The sequence below is a fragment of the Mauremys mutica genome, chromosome 6, assembly GCF_020497125.1.
Source record: "Mauremys mutica isolate MM-2020 ecotype Southern chromosome 6, ASM2049712v1, whole genome shotgun sequence".
In the NCBI taxonomy this organism is placed as follows: domain Eukaryota; kingdom Metazoa; phylum Chordata; order Testudines; family Geoemydidae; genus Mauremys; species Mauremys mutica.
In genome coordinates, this window is record NC_059077.1 from 55,252,727 (window position 1) to 55,267,799 (window position 15,073).

The 15,073-nt window shown below is 46.5% G+C and overlaps 1 long non-coding RNA gene across 1 annotated transcript in view; it reads left to right on the forward strand.

The window, feature by feature from the left end:
• The window catches only part of LOC123372742, a 76,382-nt gene extending 70,954 nt beyond the window's left edge, over window positions 1-5,428 (forward strand). Inside the window, exons 2-3 of the long non-coding RNA XR_006580433.1 lie at window positions 2,606-2,838; window positions 5,304-5,428. This is a non-coding gene — a long non-coding RNA (uncharacterized LOC123372742). The remainder of the gene's footprint in view (window positions 1-2,605; window positions 2,839-5,303) is intronic.
• The last annotated feature ends 9,645 nt before the right edge of the window (window positions 5,429-15,073 follow it).

Genomic DNA, 15,073 nt, shown 5'->3' on the forward strand with positions numbered 1-15,073 from the left:
CTACATAATTTAAGAAAAAATATCAAGACTAATTAGTTGTTAATGAGAAATTCATATAATGAGAACCAAATGCAACATTTATGTCATGTACAATATATGTCTGCATATCCTAAAAGGTAGGAACGCAACCATTATTCAAAACTGAGTAAAATCTTTGAAATAATTATTAACAGATGTGTTGTGAATTAAGATTTCAGTATAAGAACAATTTGTTGCAAATGGTAAAATGTGAATGCTTTATGTATTTTTGTAGATTGTTGTATAATTGCTTTTTAAAGAATTGCTTGGATATTTAGTTGTCCACCACCTGAGTTTTCTCATTTAATCTTTTAAGCAAATGTAAGAAACTATTAATAGTTTACATTTCTTTACCACCTTCCATCTAAAGCTCTCAAAGCACTTTAGAAATATTAATGAATTAAATAGCCCAGAGGTGGATATTTTCTCTCTTTTACAAATGAGGAAATGGAGGATCACTGAGGTTAAGTAAAGGGACCATCTCAGAGGCAGAGCCAGGAATAGAACCTAGATATCCTTATCCTTTACAAGATCATGTTTCCCTTTAATTTTCCTTAGCTGCATGGTTTATTAATTGAATTTATTTTATTTAATAATGCAATGTTGCCATTCATGGCATCTAGGTGCAAGACAAAAAGCAGATAACATTGCCCACAATGGGAAACTATAGGAACTCTCTGCTTTAGTAATCAGACTCTAGCTCACATACAGGGCCGGTGCAACCATTTAGGCGACCTAGGCGGTTGCCTAGGGCGCTGGGATTTGGGGAGCGCCATTTTCTTCAGCAGCAACCATGGTGGCTGGATCTTCGGCTGCCCCGGTTGCCGCCAGCATTTAGGTGGAGGGTGCTGGGTCAGGGGAGCACGGGGAGGGCCGCCTGCAGCAAGTAAGGGGGGGGGCGGCACGCAGGGGAACTCCCCGCCCCAGCTCACCCCTGCCCCGCCTCCTCCCCGAGCATGCCGTGGCCGCTTCACTTCTCCCGCCTCCCAGGCTTGCGGCGCCTAAGCTGATTGGCGCCGCAAGCCTGGGAGGCGGGAGAAGTGAAGCAGTGACGGCGTGCTCAGGGTGCTCGTGCTCGTGCACAGAGCAGGGGTGAGCTGGGGCTGGGGGGGGTGCCTCAGGGCGGAGGGTGGGGGTGGGGAGCTGCCGCAAGGGGGGCGCCTCAGGGCGGAGGGGGGGAGCTGCCATGGGGAGGGGGGCACCTCATGGCTGGGGCGTGGGGGGGGTGCAAGGTGGAAGTTTCACCTAGGACGCGAAATATCCTTGCACCAGCCCTGCTCACATACCAGGAAAAATAAGGTAATTAGGACAAGAAAGTACTTCTATAGTTTAGACCTTCTCAGACAAAGTCATGACTAAAAACAAGCATGGCAGAATCCTCTGAATACTAGCAGACTTGGGCTCAGTGCTATGGAATCAAAACTTATACTCCATCTAGGGATGGGCAAATAAAACGCTGAGCACCATGAATATCGGCCATGTTAGTGAATATCAATCAGAAGGCATTCAGCTACTGGACATCTAAAAGTGCATATGCCAAAACAGGGCTAGTGGAGATTTCCAGGTCTCATGAATCTTGGAGGAGACCAAGAGGAAAAAAAATCTCATTGCTCTTGTTTCAAACTTATAAGAATTCCCATAAATTAAAGTTTCCCTTTAAAAATGCTAAATCATAGCTAGAAAGGGCGAACTGGAGAGAGTGAGCCTGCCAGACTTCGTTTGTGTTGCTGGTTGCATTGCTAGCACAGGAAGGCAAGAGAAATGTGAGCAAGGGGCAAGCATACAAATATGCCTCAGTAATGTGTGTGTATATAAAATGGGCTGTGACACCATGTGCTGCTGTAAATATTGATGCGTCTGTTCTTTTCTGAGAGCTAGCTCAAGTTGTGATGTTGCAGTTTTTAGCTGTTGAGCTTAGTTTTCTCTAAATTTTAGACAGTTGGTACCAATTGATTTAAAAAAAAGGTTTGAGACCACTGTGAAAAACTGTAGGTGAGCATCTGCAATTGCTACCACTATAACAAGCAAATCAAGTAAATGCACGTGCAAATCAGCATTTAGAGGCCTGTCTGGCCATTTGCCCATGCACATAGCTGATTCATATGTGCCATGTAGGCACACAATTGTACAGATTGATTTTTCTTTTAAATCCCTTTGCCTATTTTTAAGTGGTTTTTGAAGTGCAGTCAGGGACTCTGTGCTGCTATTTCCCTTTGGTCTGAAGAGGCAGGAATTTCTGATCTTCCATTTTGAGAACACACCTAGAGTACAGTAGCACAGTGACAGAGGGGATAGAATGTGTCATCACTAAACTCAAATGGAGCAGAAGCAGTAGCACCTCCCTAATTAGTAGCCTTAGTACTGCTTCTGGCAATTTTCTCCTGTCTGTTGTCACAGCTATGAATACCACCTCTTCCATTGTTTGGGCTTGACTTCAGTGAAGTTATGCCAGTGAAGAATTTGGCCTCTTGTCTATTATGTCTAGCACATTGATAATATTGTATCTGATGAGTGGGAGGACACTAGTGAGGAGATAAGGAAGAGTTAAAAGTGCAGTTGTCAGATTCTAATGTATTTTCTCCATCAGAGACACTTGAAGTCCAAGCTGAAGAAGAAAGACAGTAAGGAGGGCAGTGATACCTACAGCATCTGAAGTCCCTTTCTGTTTGTCATTTTGGAGGAGGAAAAGAATATGCAAGCAGTCAGAAACAATACATGGTTAGGGGGTGAGAAGAAAGAAAACTGATCAAGGACCCCTGTGAATTTAAAGCTACTACAATATTAATCACTTCATTCTTCAATTCCTTCATGCAATCACTGGTAAGAACAGGGCTGTGAACTACCATCAGCAGTAGCAGCTGCAGGTAGTTCTGGACATCGATATATCTACAAAGTCCACGGGAGTGAGACTCCCAGCCTGGGCCAACAGACATGGGCAAGTAGAGCTCGTGCTAACACTCTAAAAATAGCTGTGTAGATACTGCTTTGAATTTGCAGCTCAGGCTCTGAATCCCATCCCACTCCCTAGGCTTCAGAGCCTAAGCTCTAGTCACAGCCACAGTTTGAAAGCACTGACTACACAGCTATTTTTAGCGCTCTAGCACAAACCCTGCTAGCCCAAGTCTGTTGACCTGGGCTGGGAAGCTTGCTTTGTGCAGGCTCCAAAATGCTGTGTAGACGTATTCAAAGGCACATAGCCTGAAGCAGTTGGAAGCACTAAAGAATTGAGTTCTACTGGTGATATACCAACACATGGTAATGTGTAGGGCCCTACCAAATTCACAGCCATGAAAAATGCATCCCAGACTGTGAAATCTGGTCTTTTGTGTGCTTTTGCCTTATAGTGTACTATACAGATTTCATGGGGGAGACTAGCGTTTCTCAAATTGGGGGTGGCCTTCAGAGCTGGGCGGCCGAAGAGTGGCGCCTGCTGGCTGAGGGCCCAGCTCTGAAGGTAGCATCGCAGAAGTAAAGGTGGCAATACCATACCACGCCATCTTTACTTTTGCGCTGCTGCTGGCGGCGGCTTTGCTTTCAGTGCTGGGCTCCCGGCCAGCAGCCGCTGCTCTCCAACTGCCCAGCTCTGAAGGCAGGGCCATGGCCAGCAGCAGCACAGAAGTAAGGGTGGCAGTACCACAACCCCGCCCTGCAATAACCATGCGACACCTCCCCCACAACTCCCTTTTGGGTCAGGATCCCTACAATTACAACACTGTGAAATTTCAGATTTAAATAGCTGAAATCATGAAAATTACAATTTTAAAATTTTTATGACCATAAAATTCACCAAAATGGACTGTGATTTTGCTAGGGCCCTAGCAGTGTGGCAGCATTTTCAAGGGTTAATATTCTTAATGCAGTAAACTAATGTTTTCTTGAATACCAAGTACACTGGCTAAGATGCTAGATCTCCCAGTACAGGATTTCATACAGTGATTTACTTGTAAATGGTGTGTGTGTGTGGGGGGAGGTGCAAGAAGTGGAGAGTCAAATATCAACCCATACCCTCTAATTAATCTGTTCCTTCCCTGACTCTAGCAATTACATAATATAATAATAATACCTAGCTGTTATAGCACTTTTCCTCCATAAATCTATGATGGGGTGTTCACCCCACACTGGAATGGAGGGGGTTAAAAGCAGCCTAGAGATACTGCACACAGAAGCTAATCAGGACCCAGCAGGCTCACATAAAAGGGCAGGAAAGGGTCAGTTGCTGCAAGGAGCCCAAAGAAAGAGGACTGTGTTCTTAGTGCAGGGATCCCCAACGCGGTGCCCGCGGGCGCCATGGTTTCTGCGGGGGCATCTAAATGCACCTGCATCCTGGCCGGCGGTGGAGCATCCACCGAAATGGCGCCGAATTTCTGCGGCATTTTGGCGGTGACGCCTCTCGATGATGCTGCTTGCCGCCGACAAGTGATGTCATCGAGAGGTGCTCCACTGCCGCCACAGTCCTTCATCTGGCACCCGCCAGACGAAAAGGTTGTGGACCACTGTCTTAGTGGGCTGCAGGAAGGTAGCACCTTGGACAGAGCAGTTGCTGGCAGGGACCGGGGGAGCAAGAGGGAGTTCCTGGCTGACTGCTGGACCTTATGGGCTGGAGGCCCACTGGGAAGTGGCTGGATTGGACTGGGAGATCCCTCCTCCCTCCCCCGCTCCCCCCCAAAGGGGGAACCACAGATGGTGGCATGGACAGAGGGCTGAGTCACATGAAAAGGACACTGCAGTTCCTGGGCTGAGACACAGGTGGAGAAGGCAGTGGGAATGGCATCACCAGCCAGCAGGAGGCGCCACTCTGGTGAGTGGACTCCATCACATGATCTCAAAGCTCTTTATATAGGAGGTCAGTATTATTATCATCCCTGTTTTACTGAGATGGGGAAAACTGAGGCACCTAGTGAGGAAAGTATCAGAGGGATAGCTGTGTTAGTCTGGATCTATAAAAGGAGGAAAGTCACTTGTCCAAGGTCACCCAGCAACTCACTGACAGAGCCAGGAAAAGAACTCAGGTCTCCTGAGTTTTAGTTCACATCTCTATCCACTAGGCTACACTGCTTCCTTCCTAGCCAGCATATACATTTTCCTAATTTACACTCATATCTAATCAACAGGTGACTGATAATTTGGGGCACTTAAATTTGGATAAGGATTGTAAATGAAACAAAGAATGAATTACATCTTCTAGTCTCATCCAGCAGAAAAAAAATTGCTAACTGCTCAGCTTCCTTGATCATCACATCAGTTCTGTTGGACAAGTGCTGAGCCATTAATAAATTTTTGCCTAGGAACTGCAAAAGAAGATTCCTCTTACTGAAAAGAATCAGAGAAGTTCCTGGGGCAACAGAGGATGGAGATGGAATAAACAAATCAGCATTTTCCAATGGAAGACTATTCTGTAGGAAAAGCTCTGACCAGCTCTTATGCTAACCTTTGTAAAGGGCTGTGAGATCCTAGAATAATGTGAATACCTATACAAAGGGAAAGGATTCCTATTGCTTCTCATTATTTGAGTAAGTTAAACTTTGCAGTTAAATTATTTTATGATGACTAGAAATGTACTAGATATATTAAATTTCTTTGTAACTTTAAAACAGTGTCTAGTGTGAACTAGCTGGATTCACCTCTCTAGGGTTCTAATTATTTGGATGTTGCATTACCCTTTTTCTTATTTTGCCAGTTGTGGCAGACAGCATATTTGGGACTGATTCCAAGGGTTTAAAAGCTTCTCTTTCCCTCTGCTTCCTTAAAATTGCACAATCTGAACCAGTACTGCCATCTGGGAAAGAATTTGATCTTGTGATGGAATAGAATCATTTGTATAAACTAAAACAAAAATGATGGAAAAATTAACAACTTTCCCCTCCCTACCTAAAGTTCCTGCCAAATAATGGTAGAATGAGCTGCTTGAGGGAACTTAAGAGTAAAGCAAAAGTAATTCCAAGTCTTTGGATATGTCAGCACTGAAGCCAGAAGGTGTAAGTTACGCCTTGAGGAGATATTCCTGTGCTAGCCCTGATCCATCTAGAATGCTAAAAATAGAGTGTGGCTGGGGTGGGGGCAGGGGGGGGCTAGCCAGCTTGAGTACCATCCCCTTCTAAGACCACAGATACGTACTTGGCATGGCTAGCTCCACCTCCTGCTCCAGCTGCTGTGGCTACATTTTATTTTAGCATGCTAGCTCAATCAGAGCTAGTGAGGGTATGTATCCTAGAGCTGGAATTTACACGTCCAGTTCCACTTGTGATAATCAGGGTCTGGATACCTTCAGGTGGAGAACAGGGGGTCTGAGCCCCAAAGAATAGGCAATTGAATCAACTATAAAAGTGTAACGAGTTAGGTTTTTTTATGAAAGTCAATGACACACTGCTGATTCATATCAATGTGAAATGTTTGTGTTAATGCTGTATGGAGAATCAAATGGAGATACTCACTGATTATATGCTTTAAAGTTTGTGACAAAACACGGGGGAGGGGCAGGCTTTCACCAGACAAGAGGAAAGGCAACTATCTATCTCTCTGCAATGTAAATTAAGCATTATGGAATCAAAACAATGGAAGCCTCATTTGCATATGAATCAGCAAGGCAATAGGAAGTCAACAGGAAGGGATGATCAGCTGGAGGTTATCCTGACCCTGAGGACAAAACCATGCACTTTGGGGAAATATAAGCAGAAGTAAAAAGCCACGTTGGTATCTATCACTTAAGGGACACAAGGAAAAGCATCCTGTGAGCCTGTGAAAGTTGGGTTCCCTAGTCTAAAGGGCTAAGGATGCTGTTATTTTGATTTTAAGTGAGAAAACTCCCAAGGCAAAGGTTGTAACTTTCTATTACTTTGTAGTGACTAGAAAGCCTGGTTTGTTTTGTTTCACTTGTAACTATACCTGCCTCTTTCATTCTTGCTTAGTATCACATAAATCTCTTGTTCTTTATTAATACAACATATGCTTGTTTCATTACAAAACCATCTCTGTGCTGTGTATTAAACTGGGGGGCGGTGAGTCCTTAGCTAGCCATACAGACTGGTGTGTACTCTGTCTCTTTGAGGAAGCAAACTTATCTTCTGTGACTGTCCAGTGAAAGGGACTGGACATCTCTGGGGAACTTGGGAGTTGGGGTTCACAGATTGTCCAACCTTGTCTTGAAGGTAACAGAGATCTATTTCCTGGCAAAGCAGGCAAACAAGTGTGGTAGGGAGCTGACACATAGTTTAGCAGCTGCAAAACTCCTAATTGCTGAGGCTGAGAGGGGGTAACAGAGGAGCTCACAATTCTGGGTACCACAAGCAGGATGTCACAATACCCTTAGAAAAATAGAGTCAGATTCTGCAAAACTTAACATTGGTGAGGAGACCCTCTTCTCCACCTCCCCCTTCCATTATTGAGATAAAGAGCTGTAGAGGATGGACCAAGCATTCAACTCCAACTGCAAAGAGGAAGTGGATGAATAAGGATTACAATGGGTTGGACTCTATCCTTAAAAGGATAATTCACCTCAAAGAGAAATATAGCAGAGGAGAATCCCATGAGCCAGAGTGGGCAAGAGAAGAGAAAATATCCTTGCCCCCACTCCAGATGTCAAGAGGGCTGCTGAAGGGCTAGGAAGAGCATCCCATCCCTGACAGAGCAACACCTGCCTTTCAACAGAGAACAAGGACTGTAAGCTGTGAAAATGAGGCTGATCACTGTGCTGACACCAGTATGATGCATGTCACAGACAATAACTCCTGTGCCTTCATACCCCTCACTGGAGTGGATGTTTCTGAGGAAGGAGCTAAGGGATGATTTGTGGGGATTGTATCCAACAACTAAATCTTTTCCCTAGCACCATCTCCATGTATTTGGATGAGGAGTTTTGATTAGTAAACACCTACATGGGATTGTGAGGCTTTTGCAAAGGAAATCAAACTCTTGACAAGGAAACATTTGCTTTGGGATGCTCTGTGTTCTCTGACCAATAGTGAATCGGGCCCTTCATCTTCCCATGGTGTATTGAGGGAGTGAACTGATGGGGTGGGTCTCAGATTGTGTGGCTTGGGAAGTTTAGTTTTCACATGGTGTCAACTTAAAAAGCACATTAAGAAACGTTTTCAGAGGGAACTCTTCATCCACATACATTGACAAGGGTCACAGGGGTCGGTGCTCTGGAACAGCTCCTGAGGGGCCAGCACACCTAGACCCTGATTAGTGTAAGGCAGAGGTTCCCAAACTTGGTTCGTGGCTTGTTCAGGGCAAGCCCCTGACGGGCTGTGAGACGCTTTGTTTACCTGAGCATCCACACGGACGGCCGCTCGCAGCTCCCAGTGGCTGGTGAACTGAGGCCACTGGGAGCTGCGAGCGGCCGCATGTGTGGATGCTCAGGTAAACAAAGCGTCTCACAGCCCGTCAGGGGCTTGCCCTGAACAAGCCACAAACCAAGTTTGGGAATCCCTGGTATAAGGAATCATTAATGTTTTTGGAAAATATAGTTTGATGACTAGAGCTTTGAAGGATAATAGGGTTTCCAAAGAAGTAGTTTTTCCTATGATCCAAATATGAAAAAGGGATTGTTTTCAAAGGTACTTCTGCTCTCTGGGTATGCAGAAGTGCTGACAGAGAAGAATCCTAAAGGAGGAAAGATTGGGATTAGAATCACAGAACTGGAAGGGACCTCAAGTGTTCATCTAGTCCAGTCCCCTGCACTGATTGCAAGGGGCCAGGTATCCAGGAAGATTGCTTGGGAACTGTGGTTCCAGAATAGCAGAGCTTGCACAGTAAGGACAGACTGAGAAGGGAGCTGGCTGGGACTGGGAAGGTACAAGAAGGAGGATTACCAGAGACCGCTGGGAGGGGAGACTGTGAAATCTTGGGGCAAAGCATGAGCTGAGTTTGTTTTGTTTGGACAGTGAACCTACTTAAAGGAGATTGGGCATGGCAGCATAAGCTTGAAAGCTGGGGAGAAGCCCTGCCATGTCTCAGGTCTCCTTCCCCTCCAGTGCCATACTAGGGGACAAGGAAATGGAGACATCTATGTCCTCTTCCCCTACAAGTACTCTGAGCCCCACAATTCCTCCCTGTGGCTGATCCACCCAACTAAAGGAGGGGGCTCCCTGATCAAGGGAGGCAACTCCCCCTGCTGCCTTCAGCACAAAGAAGGGGTCCAGGCTCACTCTTCCCCCTGGATGCTGCTGCTTCTCAGAGAAAAGGAAGTAAGAACAGAGCAGAAAAGTGGGGAGGAGTAAAGGAGGGGGTCAGAACTGTGCAGTGGGGGATTTAGAGGTGATTCAACTCTGCCTCCCCACATTCACGTGCCCCCATTTTTGTCTCCCTTTCCAAACATGCTCCATAATGCTGATCCCAGGATGGGGAGCTAGGAATTTTGTGTTGACTGCATGGCACAGGCACACAATGCTTAAAGGGGGTGGGAGCTGGGGATAGGTAGGCTCAGTGCATGGCACAGTACACAGGACTGAGATGATAACTGGAAGCTCAAACCAGGAAAGCATGGAGCACATAGCTCAGAGACTGGTGTGAGGAGTTGAGAATGGGCATAGTCAGTGCATGGCACAGGTCTGCTGAAGTTGAAGGAGGGGAGAGGCGATGAGGTCACCACATAAATGAATGGAGCAGTTTCCACCTCTCAGAGCTATTGTTTCAGGATGTATTCATCCCCACAGTGTATTCTCAATCACACTAAGATAACATCACACCTTTCTGAACCTTCTATGCTACTAAGAGTCAGCTGCAGATGCGGGGATGAGAAAGGGAGTGGGACCTGGAAATGCTGGCAGCAGGTGGAGGTGGGGCAATGGGTGTGGGTGCGGAGAAGCAGGGAGACGGGAGTCCACTCTCACAAGCTTAAACTTATCGTAACCTATATGGAATACATCTTTCAAAATATTGTGAAATAACCCGTCTCTGTGTTTTCTCTCCCTACCCTGGTAGCAAGTTCACCCCAAAAGAGTTCATAGCGTGACCATTATCGCTATTGGAAGGGGCAAGAATCATTTACAAACCAAATAGCATCCTTTACCTTCCTGAGTTTCCCCCCTGCAAACCCATGTGATAACTCAAATAATGTCTCTCCTAAAAATAACATCTTACATTGTTCAAAACACTAGGAAATTCACCGACAACTCTGTGAATGCAGAGTTAAGGTTGCCTGGTGGTGTCTCATGCCTTTCGAGAAGATCATGCCCAGCCATGTTCAAACTTCTGAAAATCAGGAAATAGAGTTAAGGTACATTGCACCCTCCCCCATGAAACCTTAACTCTATCCTCTTCAAGTGATGTTTCAACATGCCCATAACATGTACTAGCACTCCAGCCTTACATATGCTGCAGAACACTCAGGGAACAGAGCACATGAGCACTGTAAGAGAAAACTTACATTTTCTCTTTGCGAAGCCAAAAAAACTCAGGGTTAGGTCAGGTGTAGACAACAGGAGCTACCTGCACCTGGCCTACATTCAAACACCAAGCCTACTCTACACAAACCACCCCAGATGATTTGGATGTCCTTGGCTCTTCCTCTCCTTCAGTGCCTGAGGACTTCAAGGCCTACCAGGACCATCTGCTGCATGAGGCTGCTTCCCTGGACATTCAGGTGGAGTTCCCACAGGAGAATACCCATAAGTTGTTGAATATCCTACAGCCATCTGCCCCGGGAGAGTGAGTTCCTAGAGCCTGCAAAGGATCTTTGGAGCATGTCAGCTTCGGTACCACCTATTGCAAAGCACTTGTGCTACTTTGTGCTGGTACAGGAGTTGAGGACTTTTTCTCCCATCCAGCCCCAAGTATGCATTTTGAGTCCTTTGTCCAGAGCAATGGTCCAGTCATAACTCCCTCTACTACCTCCCCTCCATTCAGGGACAGATTGGCTCTCTTTCACAATCCTTGGGGCTCAATTTACCACTAACAACTGGGTCCTAAGCACTATCTAATCGAGCTATGTCATCCAGTTCCTCTTCCCCGTTACACACCCATCCCATTCCACTTCAGGGACCCCTCTCACGATATACTGCTTCTCAAGCAGCTTTGCTGTTCACTGGCTTTTGGGGCAATGGAGGAAGTTCCTCCAGAACACCAGGGTAAGGGCCTCTATTTCTGGTACTTGCTGGTTCAAATCCACAGGAGGAGTAAGACCCATTCTTGACCTTTGCAGCCCCAACAAATATATCAGATATATGAGGTTCCAAATAGTCACCCTATCGACTGTCCTCCCAGTGTTCTCTTAAAATGACTGGTTTGTTGTTCTGGACCTTCAGGACATCTGTTTTCATGTGGCAATTTTGCCAAGCCATAGAAAATTCCTCTGGTTCATCATGGCAGAACACCATTTTCAGTACCTGGTGTTTTCTTTTGGCATGTCTTCTGCCATTTTTTTACCAAGTGTATGGTGATGGCGTACCTGAGAGAGAAGAGAATCCATACCTTCCCATATCTGGATGACCGGCTACTGAGGGGCAGGGTCCAGAGGGCAGGTCACATACACACTATACTCCGTTACTCAACTGTCTGGGTCTTCTCCTAAACACTGGAAAGTCAACTTTGGTTCCCACTCAGAAAATCAAGTTCACTGCAGCCCTGCTAGACTCTATGAGTTTGAGAGCATTTTTGCCAACCTTTTTCAGGTGATTTGCCATCTTTGCCTCCGTCTGCAGCCGCAGCCTTCCATGACTTCAGATATGCTTGAGGCTCTTAGGTCACATGTCTGCTTGCATGCAAGAGATCCAGTTTTCAAGGCTGGGTGTTTGCTCACTTCAGATGTGGCCCAAGACAGTTTACTGTCCAATTCTTCACCCCTTGGACATATTGGTCCATCTCTCTCTGCTGTTCCTGGACTCCCTGCAGTGGTGGGCACTTCCATCGAATATATGTGGGGAGATCTCTTCATCTGGCGCTAACCAACCAGATCTGTTGTGTCTGATACCTCACTGATGGGCTGGAGAGCACATCTGGGATTGCAGAAAGTTCAGGGTCTGTGGTCGGAGCAGGAGGCCTCACTGCATATCAACATCCTGGAGTTTTGAACCATTTACAATGCCTGTCACACCTTTCTGGATTGTATTAGGGGCTCAGTGGTTCATACTTACTGACAATAGCACTGCAGTGTATTGTGTGAACAGGCAAGGGGGAGCACCCTCCAGGGTGTTCTATCAAGAGACAATCAGTTTGTGGCAGTTCTGTACTGAGGAGAGCATCATTTCAAAAGCTGATCACTTGCCCATGGTCCAGAATTATATCACAGACCATCTCAGCAGAAATTTTTCCTATGTCATGAGTGATCCATGAGGATAAGTATTCTGTGGGTCATCTTGGCAACTTGGGGCATTCCGACAATTGACCTGTTTGCTGCAAGGGACAACTGGAAATGTCATCTATTCTGCTTTCAAGGAGGCCTCAGTTGGGGCTCCCTGTCCAACACCTTCCATCTTAGCTGGAAGTTGGTTCTTCTGATTGTTTTTGCCCCTGATCCTGATCATCCCACAGATGAAGGCGGACTGGGCCTCATTGCCCTGGCACGGCCGAGGCAGTGTTAGTTTGCTGAGCTTCTTGTGCTGTTGATTCAGCCTCCCATATCCCTTTCTCTCCATCCCGACCTATTCCCAGAATCATGGTCACACCTCACTGCATGGCTGTTTCATGGCTGAATGAGGAGGAAGAGTGGTGTTCAGTAGCTATTTAACAGGTTCTACTCGATATCAGAAAGTCTTCTAATACATTACCTAGTCTGCAAAATGGAAGCGGTTTTCAGTGTTGTCATTGGCCCACAGAGTTCCACCAATACTAGCTCATATCCAGGACATCTTGGAGTACTTGCTGCATTTTCAGTTGTAAGGCCTTGCACTCAGCTCATTTGGTGAATATGGCAGTATTTCATCCTCCCCATTCATGGGAGATCAGTCTTTTCCAATGCCATGGTAGCAAGATTCTTAAAAAGGCTTCTTCATCTCTATCCTCTGGTCCAAGAGCTGGTTCCTCTGTGGACTCTTAACACAGTTCTGACATCCTTTATAGGACCTCTGTTAAAACCTATGGCATCTTGTCACTTTCTGCTTTTGTGTCAGAAATACATTCCTGATTGTGATAACATCTGCAAGGAGTGTCTGTGAGTTGAAGGCAGAGCCCCATTATGCACAATTCTCCAAAGTAACTTTATGATCACACCCAAAATATTTGTTTAAAGTGGTTTCTCAATTTCTTTTGACCCAGGCAATATATTTACCTGTGTTCTTTCCTAAGCCACAGTCATCTTTGGAGGACTAGCGTCTCCATACAGTAGATATCAGACAATGTCTAGCCTTCTATCTGGACAGAACTAAACTGTTTTGTGCTTTACCTTGTCTGTTTCTGTCAAATGCAGATTGTACGAAGAGGGAAGTGATCTCTTCACAGAGCATCTCCAAGTGGATGACATCCTGTATCCAGACTGCGTATGAAACAGCTTTGGCTATGCCTCCTCAGAGTGCGCAAACTCATTCCACAAGAGCACAAGCTACATCAATAGTATTCCTCAGTGATGTCCCAATAGTGGACATTCGCAGGGCTGCTATGTAGTCATACATACATACATTTACAAACCATTGTGGTGGGGCAGCTGGTCCTCACTGGTATGCAAGGGGTTAAAGCAACCCTGGGGAGGCTGCGTGGGAGACCGCCAATAAGGAAAAGGCTTGTAGTGCCAGCTAATTGGAGGAACCAATCAGGATCAGGCTGGCCCATATAAGAAGGGGCTGCTGAGCAAAGCAGAGGCAGTCACTGCCTGGAGTTTGAGGGAGGAGGACTGGATGCTTATAGAGTTGGAGCACCATGGCCAGAGCAGTGCTGGGCAGGGTCAGCAGAGTATGAAAAGCTCCAGGTTGATGGCTGCCAGACTGAGGCTCTGACACAAGGGCAGAAGAGGTGCTTGGGCTGCGGGGGAAGTGGCCCAGGGAAGGAGACGGCGGAATTGAAGGAGGGGCAGTACATGGCTGCCGGCTATAGGTTGGGGCCAGGAGTAGCAGGCAAGATTGGCCTCCTCCCCCGCCCCACCTTGCCCCCACTGGCCACTGAGGGAAGTGGGCCAGTACATGGACTGCAGTCTGCCACTGAGATGAGTGGCTAGAACCTGGACTGCAGAGTGCCACTGAGGCAAGTGGTTGGACTGAGGACTGTCGATCCCCCGGAAGGGAGGAAAAGAACTGAATGGGGCACAGCCAGAAGGCTGTGTCCAGAAGAGGAAGACACGGTCCAGGGAGCGGCACAGGTCCTGGATGTGGAGACAGGAGTGACAGCGGGCGAGACACCACCCGAGGAGGGGTGCACTGGCAACCCTGAGCTAATTCCCAGGGTGGCCATGGTGGTGAGTCAAACCCCCTCACAATCATTATGCCATGATCCAGAACTGATGCATACTTTGGGAGGGCAGTCCTGCAATCCTTGTTTAGATAGACTCTGAGCCTCACTACTTGTGAGTCACCTAAGTGGAATACATGGCTGTATCTATTCAAAGAAGAAGTAGAAATTGTTACTTACTGTAACTGTGTGGTTCTTCAAGACATGATGCAAATATGTATTCCATGACTTACCCTCTGTTCCCCCTGCATCAGAGCCCTGTCTCTGAGCATTCAGTGTGAAGGAACTGATGGGGCTTGAGGCAGTGCTGCCTCATATAGCTGGGGAGGGGCTATGAGCATGAACGTGAGCGCCACCCCTTACAGGTACTGCTAGGTAAAATTCTCCACCTCTGGTGCACTGGGCTCACACACACCTACATCACATCTCAAAGAACCACAGTTACAGTAAGTCACCGTTTCATATTGCTAACTTCCTCAAATAGCATTCCCCTTTCCTATTATGCTCACTTCTGTTTTTCCTGGAATGAGTTTGATCCATTTATTTTTTCCAGGTATTGGGACATCTTAACTGGCAGCAGACTTCACACACTACAGTTAAGTGTCCTCTTTGTTTGATGGCATTGCAGTCTATGGTGTTTTGAAATCTCTGTAAGCAGTCTCATACAGGTATTCATGAGGAGGTGTGAGTTTATTGATCCTTGAGGGATCCTCATGATGGAGTTTTAGGTGTGTGGGGGTAG